Source organism: Cetorhinus maximus, chromosome 2 (genome assembly GCF_964194155.1).
Source record: "Cetorhinus maximus chromosome 2, sCetMax3.hap1.1, whole genome shotgun sequence".
Classification (NCBI taxonomy): domain Eukaryota; kingdom Metazoa; phylum Chordata; class Chondrichthyes; order Lamniformes; family Cetorhinidae; genus Cetorhinus; species Cetorhinus maximus.
This window is the reverse complement of record NC_135880.1, coordinates 57,998,129-58,018,246: the sequence shown is the minus strand read 5'-3', so window position 1 is coordinate 58,018,246 and position 20,118 is coordinate 57,998,129. Positions and strand designations below refer to the sequence as shown.

The following is a 20,118-nucleotide window of genomic DNA, read 5'->3' as shown; positions in this document are numbered from 1 at the left end:
AAAAGCGGAAACTCTCATCAGTTCAGTGATTTCTAATTGATTGCCGATGGTGACTTCAACAGTGCGCCCTTTGGAGAATCACTGACAGCAACTTATGGATTTCTGTATTTAACTTCTGCATGTGCGAACTTCAGAAGTTGCTGTCAGTTTCAGATGTGTAATGACAGTGAATGCTGACAGTTTCTCCATCAATAGTGCTGTAAAGTCTGGGCTGTAAAACTGAATTAGTGGCCTAACTGGCATTTTTTTCCCCATTCATCCTTGGGATGCAGGAATCGCTAGCAAATCAGCATTTAACGCTTATCCCTAATTGCCCTTGAGAAGGTGGTGGTGAGTAGCCTCTTTGAACTACTGCACTCCCTTGGTGTAGGAACCCATAGCGCAGTTTGGGAAGGAGTTCCAGGATTTTGACCCAGAGACAGTAATTCAAATTGGGAAGGTGTGATATGTTGCAGGAGAACTTGCAGATAGTGGTGTTCCCAAGTGCCTGTTGCCCTTGTTCATCTAGGCGTAGAGATCGTGGTTTTAGAAGGTGCTGTTGAAGGAGCCTTGGAATGTAGCTGCACAGCATCTTGCACATATAGCACACACTGCTACCACTGTGTGTCTGTGGTGGAGGGAGCAAATGTTTATGGTGGTGGATGGGGTGCCAGTCAAGTTGGCTGCTTTGTCAGGGATGGTGTTGAGTTTCTTGAGTGTTGTTGAAGCTGCACTTGTCCAGGCAAGTGGAGAGTATTCCATCACATTCCAGACTCATGCTTTGTAGATGGTGGGAAGGATTTTAGGCAGTCAGGAGGTGAGTTACTTGCCACAAAATTCCCAACCCCTTGCTCTTGTAGCCACAGTATGTATATGGCTGGTCCAGTTCAGTTTCTGGTCAATGGTAATCCCAGGGTGTTGATGGGGATTCAGCGTGGGCAATGCTACTGAATGTCAAAGGCAGTTGGTTAGAATCTCTCTTGTTGGAGATGGTCATTGCCTGGAACTCGTCTGATGCAAATACTACTAATCACTTATCAGCCCAAGCCTGAATATTACCCACACCTTGCTGTATTTAGTCACAAACCACTTCATTATCTGAGAAGTTGCAAATGGAATTGAACACTGTGAAATCCTTAGCACACATTCGGGTATCTGACCTTATGATGAACAGGTGGTCATTGTTGAAGCAGCTAAAGATGATTAGCTCTAGGACACAGCCCTGAAGAACCCCTGCCGTGATGTCCTGAGGCTGAAGTGATTGGTCTCCAGCAACCACAAACACTTTCCTTTGTGCTGGGTATGACTCCAACCAGTGGAGAGCTTTCTCCTGATTCCAATTGACTTCAATTTTGTTAAGGCCCCTTCATGCCACACTTGGTCAAATGCATTCTTGATGTCAAGGGTAATCAGTCTCAGTTCATACCTGGAATTCGGCTTTTTGGTCCAACTTTGAATCAAGGTTGTAATGAGGTCTGCAGGTGAGTGGTCCTGACAGAACCTAAACTGAGCATCGATGAACAGGTTATCGCTGAAATAAATGCCACTTGATAGTACTTCAATCGTTTTGCTGATGATCAAAAGTAAACTGATAGGATGATAATTGTCTGGGTTGGATTTGTGCTACTTTTTATGGACAGGACATACCTGGGCAATTTTCCACATTGTTGGGTAGATTCCAGTGTTGTAGCTGTACTGAAACAGCTTGACTAGGGACACGGCTAGTTCTGGAGCATAAACGGGGCACAAAGCCGGGATGTTGCCAGGGTCCATAACCTTTGCTGTGTTCGATGCACTCAGCCGTTTGTGGAATAAATCAAATTGGCTAAAGACTGGCATTTTTGATGCTGGGTAATACCTGGGAGGAGGCCTGCAGTTAATTTTTAAAATTTTTTCCTGTGTATAAAGCAGAATGAAACACAATGGGGCGAGTTTCACTTGCTGCTGCTGGCATTAATGTGACGGTTATAGTTTCCAAATACGGTCAGCAGTATTATTGTCCTATTAACGCTGAGAATGTGGCTGACACCATTTTAAATTGGGCCGACTAATGGATGCCAAAGAGCCTGCCTGTTTCAGGCTGTAAATTCCTTTCAATATGCAAAGAGCGGTTCTAGAATATTGTAAGTTAGAAACAGTTGGAACCCAATTTGTGCTTTAGCCCGTTTTATGGTCCTTGTTAGTACAGATCAGTGGAGCAGGATGTATTTCTATTAAGAGCTGAAACTGCCATTTTAATATTCTTTAATTACCTGCTGAAAGCCAAGGAAACAAATATAACCATTAAGAATAGAAAACGCCTTTGCTCCTTGATGGGACAACAAATCAGCAAGTCAGATAAAGGCAATCATCCATAAAATGTGAAAAATGTAAGAATGTGCTGATGTGTTTTGTCAGGGAGGGGTTAAAATAACTGCATCAATTAAGCAGCTGACAGTTCTTAGAGCCTCCTACGAAGGTCACAGCAAATTTCATTAGCACCAAGACTCCTGTCTTTTGAAACAAGCCTGTGTCACGATATACCAGAAAAACCACCCAAGTCCAACATCCTGACAGCTGGGGTGAAGTTTATGATTTACAATATAATAAAATCATATCCCTGGTTTCCTGAAATGCCCCAGGATATGGAAGAAAAGTAGCTTCGAGCATATACAAGGGTTCCTAAAGTAAAAAGAATTAACAATTGAATGAACGTTTAGCTACAATGGGTGGAATTATATGCTCCCCTGGGAGCAGGCTGGAAGGTCGGGGGGTGGTGGAGGGGTTGGGGGGGAGAGGGATTGGGGTGGAGAACATGTCACATTCCCAACTCCCCCAATTAAGAACGAAAACAAAAACTGTTGGAAAAACTCAGCAGGTCTGACAGCATCTGTGCACTCTTACGACTCATACGGACTCGAAACATTATCTGTCTCTCTCTCTCCACAGATGCTGTCAGACCTACTGAGTTTTTCCAGCATTTTTTGTTTTTGTTTCAGATTTCCAGCATCCGCAGTATTTTGCCTTTATTATCTCCCCAATTAAGTCCAGGGTGGGAAGTGTTGAGAACAGCCTTCCTACCCGGAGACCGGTTGAGGCCCTTAAGTGGCCACTTTACACCCTGGCAGACATGCTTGACCCCTGGTGGTGGGGGTCCCTCCTTCTCGGGCACCGTGTGTCTAACGGAGGGACTTGACGGGCAGCCGCAGGAAGACACCCCCCTGCCCTTTACACCCACACTTCTTCCGCGCAAATCCCCCTCCTGCTCCCATCACCCCTGCCACCAACTCTGTGGCCTCCCTGGCTGGCTTTGGCGATTTCGCTCTACTTACCTGCATTCCAGGGCTCCAGTGATGACCTTTATCCTGGGGTTTGCTGTAGTACTGGCAGTGGCCACCAGTCCCAGTGGCACTGCTGGTACTGGAGAGCTGCCAGCCTCTGATTGAAGGGCAGCTCTTGAAGGCAGAAAATTCCTCTGCATGACTGCGGTGCCAACCTGCAGACTGCCTGATTAGGATGTGACCAGTCTGAGCTCCCAGAAATGGTTGTGGCAGGGTTGCCACCAGCTCTCCAACATGTGGTTAAGTAGCACTGCTGCAACTATTAAATTCTGCCCAATTTGTGTCTTAATATGAACAAAAAGGGAATTTAGTATCACTTCCAAATTCTTCAGCAGCAATGCATTACTGTAACAAGTCAATATATGGGAGTATGTCTTTTTGTTTGTTGACTGTTGTTAAAGGATATTGAATAGTGAATTTCATGAGCTTAGCGGGGGATTTTTAACTGCTAGTCAGCTTTTTTTGCTAAAAAAATGATGAGCTGCAAAGGAAAATCTGGCGGACAGTTTGGCTGTCTATTTGCCCGCCTAATTTAATTTTTAATTAATTTGGATGCATACCCAGTAGTATCGCTGAAAACACAGGACCCTGATTATAACTTTAGTGTACAAATGAACTGAGTAGGAACCATGCATGCAAGTCCTAATTGTACGAGGTATTCAGCGTCTAACGAGCGATCCTGAAAAGGACCACTGGAAGCCATGCACGTACGGCACGGTAAGTTTTTCTAAGGATTTATGTGGCGTCAGGAGGAGTATTCATGTTATTCCTGGCACCACAAAGATCTTGCAGCCTGTTCTCATCCTTACCCCTGGGACCTGCTCACCTCCAAACAGCTACCTGCCAACCAGCTCCATGCAGGTGGTAGACAGAGGAGCACCTTTTGTCTCCCGCAGCTCACTGGTAAGCCAAATTTAAAAATGTATCAAAGTCCTATGAGTTAGAGTTCTGATTTCCACAGTAAAACAGCTTTACACATGTTTCAGATAGCCAGGTCGATAACTTACAGAGCTGTTTGAATATGTCATCATGGAGGCTATGGGCATCAATGAGGCGGTCAAGGTGACCCCACTTCCCTCCCCACATCCAGCTGATTTTCAACTGTGGGCTACCCATTTCTCAGGTACAAAATTTGTCTTGATTACAGTATATTCTTATTGTTCCTTCACAACATAACACTGAATATTGGAATGCAAAATGCTTGTTGAAGTTGAGCTATGTGCTCCAAACCTCCCCTCCCCCATGCCTGGTACCGGTCTGAACTGGATATCTCTAGTTTGAGCAGAACCCTAGATTAAAGCATCCTTTCTGTATCAGCTTGTGCTCACAGCCAGTACTGAACAGCATAAACAGTGTAAAAAAGATCACATACAATTCACCAAAGATGCAATATTCACTTAAGATAATTTGGTCACTGTATCAATTACCTAATTTTTAAAAGATTCAGTGTACTTATGATATTATACTTTATAAGAAATTAATGGAAAATCGCAAACATATTCCAGTTTTTGCAGTAAAGGCAATAAAATCAGGTCAGGACTTAAAGAGGCAAATCATTAAACATGAATTTCTGTTGGGGTTCCCTGATTTCTGCCATGATTTTGACAAGCCTGGTAGAAACGGCTGCTACACTATGTTCCCTGGGGTTCAACCAATCTTCTACCAAAGTTATGCTAGGAGACTGGAAGAACTCCCACAGAAACTCCAGAAGAAAGTTGTTTGGAAAACCTTTGCTAAATATTCAGATGCAATGATTTTTTAAAAATAAATCATGTCATCGCACTGCAAAAATGCTGTTAGATCACTATGATATTATGACAAAAATCACATCCAGCTGTTTGGCTGAACTTCATATCATTGTTTTCATAATTTATGTAGTAAATGAAAATGTTTTGACGTGTGCTAAGACAACAGATGTGGTCCACAGTGTTCTCTGTGGACCCACTCAATTAAAAAAAAAACTGCTTTCAGGAGAATTCAGCATTTCCCAGAACTGAGATTGCTTAGAAAACAGGTGCACTATGGAACGGTGCACATTATAAGTCATTGGCCACCTTCAAATAGGGTCATTTTAAGATGAAGAATTGGCACACACAAAATTGCTTTTGTAATTTAGAGTAAATTTTGCAAACTTGTGCTCTTATGGAATTAACAAATGGAAAATCTTCCAGGCCTTACTCTCATGTTTGGTTTCTCAATATAACCTCCCAATTGAAGCTGTGCGCTGGGAGCATGAATTTGTAGAATTACAGGGATTATTTTCATCTTCAGCACCAAGTGCACTAATCTGGAGGAATGGATCACCAGCCTAATTTAGGCAGAACCAGCCTAATTTCCATTCCATTGATTTCAACCGGATGAGAATATTGCAAGTTTTACACTGGGTGGGGCAATCCACTTTTCCATATTACTGCTCAGATGGTGAAGAAGAAAATACTCTACCTCTTTTGAATGACCCAGTCATGTCTGTGCTTCAAAATCGTAATTAAACACAAATTAAGGGAAATTATTCAACCAAAGTATGAACTGAGAAGTGTGCTGTGATTGGGCAATGTTATTCCTTCAAAGTATCCTTTGGAACAAATTTACTGAAAGATCTTCTTTGGCGCATTACATGAAAGTGAAGCAACGCTGAAAGCTGAGAGGTCTTTGAAAGAACAAAGGGTTAATAGATGGTTTGAAATTTCTCTTTTATTCGATTGAAAATAAAGTGTGTGATGACTGCCTCCCACTGACCTTCTGAGATTCTTCAATAATTATAACTTTAAAACGCATATACATGAAAGGAAAAAAAAATTACAAACCTGAACAATGTTCTGCTGATTTTGAAATGTAACATTATACAGCTTGTAATTTGTTGCTTTTTAAAATAAATTTATAATTAGTCCAGAAATTCAGACAGGGGTATAGGGGAGTGACGTGCATTCCCTGCCCTTGAATGAGGAGGCCCAAAGCTTCCCAGACACTGGAATTTGCGCCTCATTTTAATGGAGTCAACTTGACTTCAAAGGCTGGCAGCAAAATGTAGTAGAAAATAACATTGCATTTGTCCTCAGGTAAATGGTTCTGGAAATCAGTTCCAGGATCAGACCTTGGATCAAGTCTCGAATTGCGGGCCTAAAAAATATGGGACTGGGTTTGGGGATCCATAGATGGGTAGCCAGGGAGCAGTTGCCCGAGTACTGGAGTCCAAGGATCTTAGTTCCAAGAATTGGGGGTCATAGACTCATTGGAGTAGGAGAAGGGAGATTGGGCTTGTGGATGATATCAGGGGTGGCTGGAATGTCGCTGGCTGTGGACATGAGCGGCTGTAATGTGAGTGTGAGTGGCAGCGATTGATTCCTTTAATGTGTGCTTAAATGGAGCACTCATGGTTTTCCATTGAGATGAGTCACTCAACATCATGAATGGGCTTAACAAGCAATTCCTAGGCTTGGTTTCCAATCTTGGTGAGATCATTTTAAACAAATATTGCATAAGTAAAAGGCCTAACACCTCTTTTAGGTCGGAAATAGGATGCATATGATTTTTAAAAATTAATATGGCAGTTGCACTCTTTCTAGCCAGAAGTGTATGCGCGCCTCCTGCTCGCCATATTGGGGCCTTACTTGTCCGAATAGCATGCTGGAAATGGACACTGTAAACAGCAATTTCAGGTTTATAAGTTTAACCTCGACTAACATTACTGAACTGACCCTTTAGTAACATGTATTGAAAATTGTACGACATAATTCATAAAAGTTTGTTAATACTACTTTAGGTAACGTGTTTCAAAATATCATTTTAGTATGGACAAATATTTATCAAGGGCAAGTTGACAGCGATTAGTCATAAACTATGAATACCCAATAAAGAGAGTTACTATTTTATACAATGATCACACCCCATGTAAATGTCATTCAAAGTGATGCATATCAGACAATGTTTTCATATTTACTTTGTTTTATTCATTCATGGGATGTGGGAGTCATTGGTAAGACCAGTATTTATTACTGTTCCCTAACAGTCCTTGAGAAGGTGGTGTTGAGCCGCCTATCTAACTGCAGATGGACTGCAGCGGTTCAAGAAGGGAGTTCCAGGATTTTGACCCAGAGGCAATGAAGGAATGAAGACATAGTTTGAAGTCATGCTGGTCTGTGACTTAGAGGTGAGCCTGCAGGTGGTGGTGTTCTCATGCCCCTTCTGCACTTGTTCTTCTGAATGATAGAGGTCATGGGTTTGGAAGGTGCTGTTGAAGGAGCCTTGGTAAGTTGATGCCATACATCAATACAACTTGTAGATGGTAAACATTCAGGATGTGCGAGTGATGGAGGCAGTGTATGTTTAAGGTGGCAGATGAGGTGCCAATAAAGCAGGCTGCTTTGTTCTGAATAGTGTTGAGCTTCATGAGTGTAATTGGAGCTGCATTCATCCGTATTCCATCACATTCCTGACTTGCCTTGTAGATGGTGGGCAGGCTTTGGGGAGTCAGGCAGTGTGATACGGGGTGTATAATTCCAAAGCTCTGGCCTGCTCTTGTCATCACAGCATTTATGTGACTGGTCCAGTTAAGTTTCAGGTCAATGGTGATCCACAGAACTCAGCAATGGTAATGCTATTGAACGTCAAGGGGAGATGTTTAGATTCTCCCCTGTTGGAGATGATTATTGCCTGGCATTTGCATGGCACAAATGTTACTTTTCATTCATCATCCCAAGCCTGGATGTTGTCTCGGTCTTGCTGCATGTCAGAATGGACAACTCAAAGGATTTGGGAATGGAACTAAACACTGTGCAATCATCAGTGAACATCCCCCCTTCTGACCTTATGATTGAGGGAATGTCATCAAAGAAGCAGCTGAAGATAATTGGGCCTAGGACACTGAGGAACTTCTGCAGAACTTTCTGGGACTGAGATGATTCACCTCCAACAATCACAACCATTTTCTTTTGTACTAGGTATGACCCCAACTAGCAGAAAGGTTTCCACCTGATTCCCATTGACTTCAATTTGCTAGGGTTCCTTAATGCCACACTCAGTCAAATACTGCCTTGGCGTTAATGACACAGATGCTCTGCATCTCTTCCATGTGCAACTCACTGATGTGCAATTTGATTCCACCACAGCATGTCATTATTGCTATGGATGGTGATGGGCTTCCTCTTTTAATGCGCTGTTAGATACATCCAATGTGCCTCCCTTCCTGATCTTGCTAGTTCACAAGCCTCGAAAGTTGAAAAAAACGTACTGACAGAAGAACTCTCTGCCAAATGTTTGCTGCAAAGTTGAGGTTTTATGTAGATGGTACAATAAGAAGTTTAAATACCCATCTGAACTGCTGCTCAAACTCACCTTCATTCCCCTGGTCAGTTTCTCAAGTTCTGAGAAACACCTGCTTCACACGTGAAATTTGGAACAAAGTTAAAAGCAATTTTCCAAGACCTAAACATCTGAGGATGTCAATTGCACCAATTGTTACTTGCTCACCTGCAATAATTAAATTCCCAAGTTTGCTGACCAGATTTCTTGCCAGAATGCAAATTCATGTTAAAAGAACAAATTGTCTGTAATACTGGTCCTGGTTTTTGATGAACTTGTACTAAGGAACAATACAGCTTTGAATACTTCAGTCTGGACCATTAATACATATGCTTTTCTATTTATTCGTATCTATTCTCAACCTATTTTTAATAACTATTCATTTCTTCAGGAATACAGGTACAATACTGTGTCACATAGGCAGGTTATGGTGACACATGGCAATGATGTCCCTGACATTTGGTAAAGACATTGTGGCATTAGATAAGTCACAGACTCAAGTGAATTGTTTAGGTCCTGCTTGCAAATGTAATGTATTCAATATCAATGACTTCAATAAAAGCAAAATATTATGGATGCTAGAAATCTGAAATAAAAACAGAAAATGCTGGAAAAACTCAGCAGATCTGGCAGCATCTGTGGAGACAGAAACAGAGTTAACGTTTCGACTCCAATATGATGCTTCTTTGAAACTCAATTACTTTAGTTTTGCTAGAGTTCCTTAATACCAGACTTGGTCAATTGCTGCCTTGATCTCAAGGGCAGCCACTCTCAATTCACCTCTGCAATTCAGCTCTTTGGTCTATGTTTGAATTAAGACTGTAATGAGGGGTGGAGCCAAGTGGCCCTGCCGGAACCCAACCTGTGCATTGGTGAGCAAGTTGTTGCTTAGTAAGTGCCACTTAATGGCAATGTTGATGACACCTTCCATCATTTTGCTGATGATTGAAAGTAGAGTGATGAGATAGGAATTGGCTGGATTGGCTAGATTTAATGCCTCTTGTCATAGCAGGAACCATAGTGGCCAGGTCCACAATCACGGGAGAGGCTCCACATCAGTCCAGCAGCGGAAAACCTCTACACCTCCATCCCCCACCAGAATGGTCTGAGGGCCCTTAGCTTCTTCCTTGAACAGAGGCCCGAACAATCCCCATCCACCACTACTCTCCTCCGTCTGGCTGAACTTGTTCTCACACTGAACAATTTCTCCTTCAACTCCTCTCACTTCCTCCAAATAAAAGGTGTGGCTATGGGTACCCGCATGGGCCCCAGCTATGCCTGTCTCTTTATGGGGTATGTGGAACATTCCTTGTTCCAGTCCTACTCCAGCCCCCTCCCACAACTCTTTCTCCGGTACATCGATGATTACTTCGGTGCTGCTTCATGCTCTCGTCGGGACCTGGAAAAATTTATTAATTTTGCTTCCAATCTCCACCCCTCCATCATTTTCACATGGTCCATCTCTGACACTTCTCTTCCCTTCCATGACCTCTCTGTCTCAATTTCTGATGATAGACTGTCCACCAATATCCATTACAAGCCTACCGACTCCCACAGCTACCTCGACTACAGCTCCTCACGCCCTGCTTCCTGTAAGGACTCCATCACATTTTCTCAGTTCCTTCGCCTCCGTCGCATCTGTTCTGATGACGCTACCTTCAAAAACAGCTCCTCTGACATGTCCTCCTTCTTCCTTAACCGAGGTTTTCCACCCACAGTGGTTGACAGGGCCCTCAACCGTGTCCGGCCCATATCCCGCGCATCCTCCCTCACGCCTTCTCCTCCTTCCCAGAAACATGATAGGGTCCCCCTTGTCCTCACTTATCACCCCACCAGCCTCCGCATTCAAAGGATCATCCTCCGCCATTTCCACCAACTCCAGCATGATGCCACCACCAAACACATCTTCCCTTCACTCCCCCTGACGGCATTCCGTAGGGATCATTCCCTCCGTGACACCCTGGTCCACTCCTCCATCACCCCCTACTCCTCAACCCCCACCTATGGCACCTCCCCATGCCCACGCAGAAGATGCAACACCTGCCCCTTCACTTCCTCTCTCCTCACCGTCCAAGGGCTCAAACACTCCTTTCAAGTGAAGCAGCATTTCACTTGCATTTCCCCTAACTTAGTCTACTGCATTCGTTGCTCCCAATGCGGTCTCCTCTACATTGGAGAGACCAAACGCAAACTGGGTGACCACTTTGCAGAACACCTGCGGTCTGTCCGCAAGAATGACCCAAACCTCCCTGTCGCTTGCCATTTTAACACTCCACCCTGTTCTCTTGCCCACATGACTGTCCTTGGCTTGCTGCATTGTTCTAGTGAAGCCCAACGCAAACTGGAGGAACAGCACCTCATCTTCCGACTAGGCACTTTACAGCCTTCCGGGCTGAATATTGAATTCAACAACTTTAGATCTTAAACTCCACCCCCCCTCCCCCCATCCCCACCCCGTTTCTCCCCCCTCCCTTTTTTTCTAATAATTTATATAGATTCTTCTTTTCCCACCTATTTCCATTATTTCTAAATCTAAAACTAAAACTTTGTTAGTCTTTCCACCCCACCCCCACTAGAGCTGTACCTTGAGTGTCCTGTCTTCCATTCTTAATTAGCACCTTTCTTAGACAATATCACCACCTTCAACACCTCTTTGATCCTTTTGTCTGTAACATCTTTTGATTATCTGCTCCTATCACTGCTTGCTTATCTCCACAATCACCACACCCTCAACTTCTCTCTCTCCCCCCACCCCCCCACCTTAAACCAGCTTATATTTCATCTTTCTCCTAACTATGCTTCAGTTCTGCCGAAGGGTCATGAAGACTCGAAACGTTGACTGATTTCTTCTCCACCGATGCTGCCAGACCTGCTGAGTTTTTCCAGGTAATTCTGTTTTTGTAGCGGAAAACCTCCCCTGATTTAGTCGGAGGGTGTAAGGGGCTGACGTGGGATTCCTGGCTGGTGGTGGCAGGATGTCAATTAGGCTCATTAATGAGCCAATTGACACCCATTATCCCTGAGCCCATGCTCGCTTTGGCAGCACATATGCTAAAACTGGAACGATACAGAGAAGGTTAGCACAAGGATGGCATGCAAATTCATGAAGCGTTCCATATTTTACATTCCAAAACATTTCATCTTCTGCAAAACACCCACAATTCAGTGGTGGCTCACGAATTAAACAGGAACTACACGTCTTTCCCGTGCCTCCCTAAGGCCGGCCAGCAAAAAGGATGGTCCTTTGCTTTCAGGCAGGGATCCGGTGCCGGGAAGAGGGTCGCCATTAAAAGCCAGACCTCTGCACTTGTCTCCAGCCTTGCTTGTCCCCTCCTCTCCCAAGACCCCCCCCCACCCTGCGATCCCTATCCTGCCCTCACTGACCTTTGGCCTGGAGACCCTCGGTGACCCTGGGCTTCAGTCGGTGCATTGCCAGTAGCTGCCATCAGCAGATAGATGGGAACACCACCACCTGGAAATTCCCCTCCAAGTCACTCACCATCCTGACTTGGAAATATATCACTGTTCCTTCATTGTTGCTGGGTCAAAATCCTGGAACTTCCTAACAGCACTGTGGGTGTACCTACATCACATGGACTGCAGCGGTTCAAGAAGGCAGCTCACTACCACCTTCTGAAGGGCAACTAGGGATGGGCAATAAATGCTGGCCCAGCCAGCGAAGCCCACATCCTGTGAATGAATAAATAAAAAAACCTCCTGATGGCATTGGCGAGCAATGGAGTGCTGCTGGCCTCTGATTGGCTGGCAGCTCTTCGCTGCTGGGGTCCTGAATCCTGGGGAGGTTCGACAGTGTCCACTCAAGTCCCTGTAGGACACCTAAAACTATCTGACCTCCCCATAGGACTGATGGAAGTTTACACTGGTTCTCCAATCGGTAGGTGAGAACTCTGTTAGGCTGACTAAATCCAGCTTTTGATTTCTATTGGATAAACTTGGATCCAATAGGTTATGAAAGATAGTCATTAGAAAATGAAAATGATTTCTTATTGTGTTGTTGATAGTATTTGAAAGAGATTAATGTCTAAATCTTTGATATTACAAAAATGTGAATGATCTCAATGAATGCATGAAGTGTATATAAATTTTAAATATTTCTTTCCATTACAACTGACTAAAAGTTACTGCTGATTAGTCGCTGTACAAGACTAGTTCTGACCTAATTTTGCTCTTCTAGTCATTATTTTAAGCTTCAGAAAAATCTTATATTCCTGCCAAATGATATATATAATAAATGTACAAGAATAATTGTACTGCAAATTTTTTTGGAAATTATTGCTCATTGAGAGCTTCTGTTGAGGATAGTCATTAGAAAATGAAAATGATTTCTTATTGTGTTGTTGATAGTATTTGATAGTATTGTACAGGCAGGTCAGTAGTGTTACCTTGGAGGAGTAACCTACATGTATCATTCCTAGCAGACAATCAGGTGATCTGCTCTGAGGCCTCCACTTCTACCAAACTGAAATTGGAGCTATGTGAGACTGCCCTCACACTTCACTGCTTCATAACATGAGGCTCCAACTCCCCTAGCACTGCACTGCCTAAACAATTGGGTTTCATGGAACTTAATAAAGCACCTAAGCTTTTTCCTGCTTTATTAAAGTTCTGTACAAACCTTTCATCAGTGCGTAAAAAGGTGTTGTGCACAGTAACACATAGACCGACACAATGGCTGAGCCAAGTTGTGCATTCTGAACTAAGTCATCAAGCTGACACTCTGAGGAAATCCTTGGAAAGCATTTCAAGAACTGGTGCATCATGTAATATTATAGGATATAATACACATAGGTAGAAGTATAGATAACCTAATAGTAAGCAGCAGTAATGTATTTCCAGCTGCTGGCAAATTATTTCCATGGTTATCATTTATTTTCTTGAAGGTACGAGACCATTTCCACTTACATTAATATTAGGTGGGTATGCTGTGCAGTAGATTCTTTCTTCCTGCATCATTCCATTGTTTATGTAGGGAGCTTACTCCAGTTCCAATCCATTGGACAAAATGGGACTGAGACTCCCATAGGGTTCCACCAGCCTCTTGCCATAACGCTGATTAGAGACTAGTGGAACTCCACTGAAAATGGAAGACTGGTTATTGGGCTGTGACTGTTCTTGGAGTTTCCAAAGGGTGGAATCTCTGCCCACTTTTTACAAATGAGTCAAGGGAGGCAGAACTGGGAGACGAGGGCCCTACAGCAGGAATTCTGACGTGTTTTGGACAGCTAGCACTGTCCAAAATCAGCTTCAGGGTAATGGCCTCCTCATAAATTAAAGTGGACAGCACTAGGTCAAGGAAATGGCCTGGAGGCCTAAAGAAATGTCAGCTGTATGATGCAGAAACATGTCAAACAGACACACATAATGGCACTTGTAACTCTACCTGTCATAAAAATTAGGGGCTCTAATTTTCGAACTCCAGTGTAACCACCAGAGTAGCATCCCGAGGCTATTCAAGGCAAATATGATCAATTAAACGTTTATTCCATAGTTACTTTTTAGATAAATAGTTAGCCAATGGTACGCCCATTTAGGTTTTACTCATTCTATGTCTAAGAATCTTGTTTACCTTGTCAAAACTAGGGCCGGGATTTTTTGGTCCCGCCATGGTGGGACCAGCCGCAGGGGTTGCAGCAGGCCAGCCAAAAGTACATTGACTTTCGGCGGGACCCCAGAAGGTCCCAGCAGCGGGCAGGACTAGAAAATCCCAGCCTAGGTTACTGGGATGTCAATTCATTTAATTAAAACCAAAGTGCAATCTGCTTTGCATGGATATAAACAGGTTACATTTGAAAAAAGATCCTCAAAATGCAATTCTAAATCGAGCTCAGCAGAACCTGTTCACGTGTTTTTTTTTGCAATGTGGTTGAAAGAACATAATAATCATTGAAACCACATCATCAGATTTTCAGTCACCAACAAGGTCCCTAATGTTAATAAGTAACATAAGGGGAAATAAAATAACTGGAGCCAAAATCTACAATGTTCATATTGGCAACAAAAGTAAATGAAACTGTTTTATCCCCAGTGATCTTCCAGTTACTATAAATTTGGCTGAAAACTTATTTGTATGATTCTTTCCTGTCCTTGGTTTATATGCGCTCTTTCAGTCATGTAATTTTCACCTTTGATTTTTATCAAGGTCAAAATGTGAATAGATGGGCACTCTGTGTACTCTTTGCAGTAGATCATAACAAAATATAGCCTATGGCATGATGTGTGTTGTTTACAGAAAACATATGAGGTCAAACAAATTTCCATTGCAATTCAGCAAGAAGCTGAGACCAAGATGCAGGCAGCAGCCAGGTAAGGCACATTAGGGGCTAAACTGGATAGCCTCTGAAAACTGGAGTGAGGATCATGATGCGCCATTAACTCCTGCCCTTTAATTGCAATGCAAGCAGCATGCCAATTTTACTGTGAATTCTTATTGAATAATCTCTTGTGTCCAGTTAGCTCTAACTATGCTGGTTGGTAGCTGGACACATAAAAAGAGGGCCAATATCATGATTAACTAGCACCCATTAAAGCCATCCTGTACCTCTTAAAGAGAAGATGCACAGTGGCTGGAGCAAACACAAGGAGTCATGGTTGAAGCGAATTGGACCTGGAAAAGAATAAGGAAGAGGAGAGAAAGAGGTGGCTCTGGGGTTTTAGGATTTTAAAAATTCTTTCACGGGCTAGGCCAACATTTATTGCCCATCCCTAAATGCCCTTGAGAGGTGGTGGTGAGCTGCTATCTTCAACCACTGCAGTCCATGTGGTGTAGGTACATCCACAGTGCTGTTAAGAAGGAAGTTCAAGAATTTTGACCCAGCGGCAGTGAAGGAACAGCGATGAGCTTGAGGCGCAGATTGAAATTGGCAGGTATGATGTGGTGGGCATCACGGCGACATGGCTGCAAGGGGATCAGGACTGGGAGCTAAATATCCAAGGATATACATCCTATCGAAAAGATAGGCAGGTTGGCAGAGGGGGTGGGGTTGCTTTGTTAGTAAGAAATGAAATTAAATCGATAGCAAGAAATAACGTAGGGTCAGGTGATGTAGAATCTGTGTGGGTAGAGTTGAGGAACCGCAAAGGTAAAAAAAAGATTGCAAGAGTTTTTTTAGATATATAAAGGGTAAGAGAGAGGCAAAAGTGGACAATGGGCTGCTGGAAAATGACGCTGGAGAAGTAGTAGTGGGGAACAAAGAAATGGCGGAGGAACTGAATAGGTACTTTGCGTCAGTCTTCACGGTGGAAGACACGAGTAACATCCCCAAAGTTCAAGAGAGTCGGGGGGGGCAGAGGTGAGTATGGTGGCCATTACCAAGGAGAAGGTGCTAGGAAAACTGAAAGGTCTGAAGGTGGATAAATCACCTGGACCAGATGGATTACACCCCAGAGTTCTGAAGGAGATAGCTGAAGAGATAGTGGAGGTGTTAGTGGTGATCTTTCAGGAATCACTTTCAGGGAGGGTCCCAGAGGACTGGAAAATCGCTAATGTAACCCCCCTGTTTAAGAAGGGAGTGAGGCAAAAGACGGGAAATTACAGGCCGATTAGCCTGACCTCGGTCGTTGGTAAGATTTTAGAGTCCATTATTAAGGATGAGATTTCAGAATACTTGGAAGTGCATGGTAAAATAGGGCAAAGTCAGCATGGTTTCATCAAGGGGAGGTCATACCTGACAAATCTGTTAGAATTCTTTGAGGAGGTAACAAGTAGGTGAGACAAAGGAGAGCCAATGGATGTTATCTACTTGGACTTCCAGAAGGCCTTTGACAAGGTGCCGCACAAGAGGCTGCTCACTAAGATAAGAGCCCATGGTGTTAGAGGCAAAGTACTAGCATGGATAGAAGATTGGTTGTCTGGCAGGAGGCAGAGAGTGGGGATAAGGGGGTCCTTCTCAGGATGGCGGCCGGTGACTAGTGGAGTTCCGCAGGGGTCAGTGTTGGGGCCACAACTTTTCACTTTATACATTAATGATCTAGATGAAGGAACTGAGGGCATCCTGGCTAAGTTTGCAGATGATACAAAGATAGGTGGAGGGACAGGTAGTATTGAGGAGGCGGGGAGGCTGCAGAAGGATTTGGACAGGTTAGGAGAATGGGTAAAGAAGTGGCAGATGAAATACAACGTGGCGAAGTGTGAGGTCATGCACTTTGGTAGGAAGAATAGAGGCATAAACTATTTTCTAAATGGGGAGAGAATTCAGAAATCTGGAGTGCAAAGGGACTTGGGAATCCTAGTCCAGGATTCTCTTAAGGTTAACTTGCAGGTTGAGTCGGTAGTTAGGAAGGCAAATGCAATGTTGGCATTTATTTCAAGAGGACTAGAATATAAAAGCAGGGATGTGCTGCTGAGGCTTTATAAGGCTCTGGTCAGACCACATTTAGAATATTGTGAGCAATTTTGGGCCCCATATCTCAGGAAGGATGTGCTGGCCCTGGAGAGGGTCCAGAGGAGGTTCACGAGAATGATCCCAGGAATGAAAGGCTTAACATATGAGGAACGTTTGAGGACTCTAGGTCTATACTCGATGGAGTTTAGAAGGATGAGGGGGGATTTGATTGAAACTTACAGAATACTGAAAGGCCTGGATAGAGTGGACGTGGGGAAGATGTTTCCATTAGTAGGAGAGACTAGGACCCGAGGGCACAGCCTCATAGTAAAGGGAAGACCTTTTAAATCAGAGATGAGGAGAAACTTCTTTAGCTAGACAGTGGTGAATCTATGGAATTCATTGCCACAGAAGGCTGCGGAGGCCAGTTCATTGAGTGTATTTAAGACTGAGATAGATAGGTTCTTGATTGGTAAGGGGATCAAAGGTTACGGGGAGAAGACGGGAGAATGCGGTTGAGAAACTTATCAGCCATGATTGAATGGCGGAGCAGACTCGATGGGCCAAATGGCCTAATTTCTGCTCCTATGTCTTATGGTCTTATATAGTTGCAAGTTCCTTATAGTTGTAGTTCCATCCATGGGATGCTGGAATTGTCCTATAAGGAAAGATTGAGGAGACTAGGCCTGAATTCTCTAGAGTTTGGAAGAATGAGAGTTAATCACATTGAAGTTTACAAAATTCTTACAGGGCTCGACAGGGTAGATGCCGGAAGGATGTTTCCTTTGATTGGGGCATCTAGCACCAGGGGACACAGCTTCAGAATAAGGGGTAGGCCATTTAGGACCGGGCTGAGGAGGAATTTCTTCAGTCAGAGGGTAGTGAATCTTTGGAATTTTCTACCCCAGGAGGATGTGGAGGGTCAGTCATTGAGTATGTTCAAAGCAGAGATCGATAGATTTCCAGATATCAATGACATCAAGGGATATGGGGATAGTGGGGGAAGGTGGCGTTAAGGTAGAAGATCAGCCATGATCTGGTTAAATGGCAGAACAGGCTAGAGGAGCCGACTTGCCTACTCCTCCTCCAATATTCCTCAGTCAGGATGCCGCTTGGAGGGGAATCTGTAGATGGTGGTGTTCCTATGCATCTGCTGCCCTTGTCCTTCCAGGTGGTAGAGGTCACAGGTTTGGAAGGTGCTGTCGAAGGAGCTTTGGGGAGACGCTGCAGTGCATCTTGTAGATGGTCCACACTGCTGCCACTGTACGTCGGTGGTGGAGGGAGTGAATGTTGAAGATGCTGGATGGGGTGCCAAACGAGCAGGCTGCTTTGTCCTGGATGGTGTTGAGCTTCTTGAGTGTTGTTGGAGCTGCATTCATCCAGCCAAGTGGAGAGTATTCCATCACACTTCTGACTTGTGCCTTGTAGCTGGTGGACAGGCTTTGGAAAGTCAGGAGATGAGTTATTCCCTGCAGAATTCCCAGTGTCTGACCTGTTTTTGTAGCCATAGTATTTATATGGCTGGTCCAGTTCAGTTTCTGGTCAATGGTAACCCTTAGGATGTTGATAATGGGGGATTCAGTGATGGTAATGCCATTGAATGTCGAGGGGAGATGGTTGGATTCTCTCTTGTTGGAAATGATCATCGCCTAGTGTCATGACCATGGATGATAGCCTTGAATTACTTAAGAGCATATTGAACTTTTAAGTAAGACATGTACTTTTTAAAAAAAAAGACATAAAAGCAAAAGTTGGCTGAGTAAAGTAACCACTTGCTGGAAAATTCCTAGGTGGAATACACTTTTTTTTATTCAGTCATGGGATGTGGGAATGATGATATATTTCAAAGTCAGGATGGTGAGTGACTTGGAGGGGAACTTCCAGGTGGTGGTGTTCCCATCTAACTGCTGCCCTTGTCCTTCTAGATGGTAGTGGTCGTGGGTTTGGAAGGTGCTGTCTAAGGAGCCTGGTAGATGGTACACACTGCTGCTACTGTGCGTTGGTGGTGGAGGGAGTGAATGTTTGTGGATGCGGTGTCAAGCTTCTTGACTGTTGTGGGAGCTGCACTCATCCAGTCAAGTGGGGATTATTCCATCACATTCCTGACTTGTGCCTTGTAGATGGTGAACAGGCTTTGGGGAGTCAGGAAGTGAGTTACTTGTCGCAGGATTCCTCGTCTCTGACCTGCTCTTGTAGCCACAGTATTTATATGGCTAGTCCAGTTCAGTTTCTGGTCAATGGTAACCCCCAGGATGTTGATAGTGGGGGATTCAGTGACGGTAATGCCATTGAATGTTAAGGGGTGATGGTTAGATTATATCTTGTTGGAGATGGTCACTGCCTGACGCTTGTGTGGTGCGGATGTTACATGCTACTTGTCAGTCCAAGTCTGGATATTGTCCAGGTCTTGTTGCATTTGTGCATGGACTGCTTCAGTACCAGAGGAATCACAAATGGTGCTGAACATTGCGCAATCATCAGCGAATATCCCCACTTCTGAACTTATGATGGAAGGAGGGTCATTGATAATGCAGCTGAAGATGATTGGGCCAAGGGCACTACCCTGAGGAACTCCTGCAGTGATGTCCTGGAGCTGAGATGTCTGACCTCCAACAACCACAATCAGCCTCCTTTGTGCTAGATATGAATCCAACCAGTGGAGAGTTCCCCCTGATTCCCATTGACTTCAGTTTTGCTAGGGTTCCTTGATGCCACACTCGGTCAAATGCTGCCTTGATGTCAAGGGCAGTCACTCTCACCTCACCTCGGGAGTTCAACTCTTTTGTCCATGTTTGAACCAAGGCTGTAGTGAGGTCAGGTGCTGTGTGGCCCTGGCGGAACCCAACTTGGGCATCAGTGTGCGGGTTATTGCTAAGCAAGTGCCGCTTGATAGTACTGTTGATGACCCCTTCCATTACTTTACTGATGATGGAGAGTAGACTGATGGGGTGGTAATTGGCTGGGTTGGATTTGTCCTGCTTTTTGTATCCAGGACAAGATAGCCGAGTAGATGCCAGTGTTTAGCTGTACTAGAACAGTTTGGCTTGGGGCGCGGCAAGTTCTGGAGCACAATTCTTCAGTACTATTGCCGGAATATTGTCAGGGCCCATAGCCTTTGCACCATCCACTGCTTTCAGCCATTTCTTGATATCATGTGGAATGAATCAAATTGGCTGAAG

At 44.1% G+C, this 20,118-nt stretch overlaps 1 protein-coding gene and 1 pseudogene across 1 annotated transcript in view; one reads left to right on the top strand and one right to left on the bottom strand.

Moving 5' to 3' along the window:
• adgrv1 (adhesion G protein-coupled receptor V1) overlaps window positions 1-20,118 on the bottom strand; it is a 735,500-nt gene that overhangs the window by 173,640 nt on the left and 541,742 nt on the right. The window lies entirely within an intron of this gene.
• Window positions 11,625-11,720, top strand: LOC144672028 (U6 spliceosomal RNA; annotated as a pseudogene).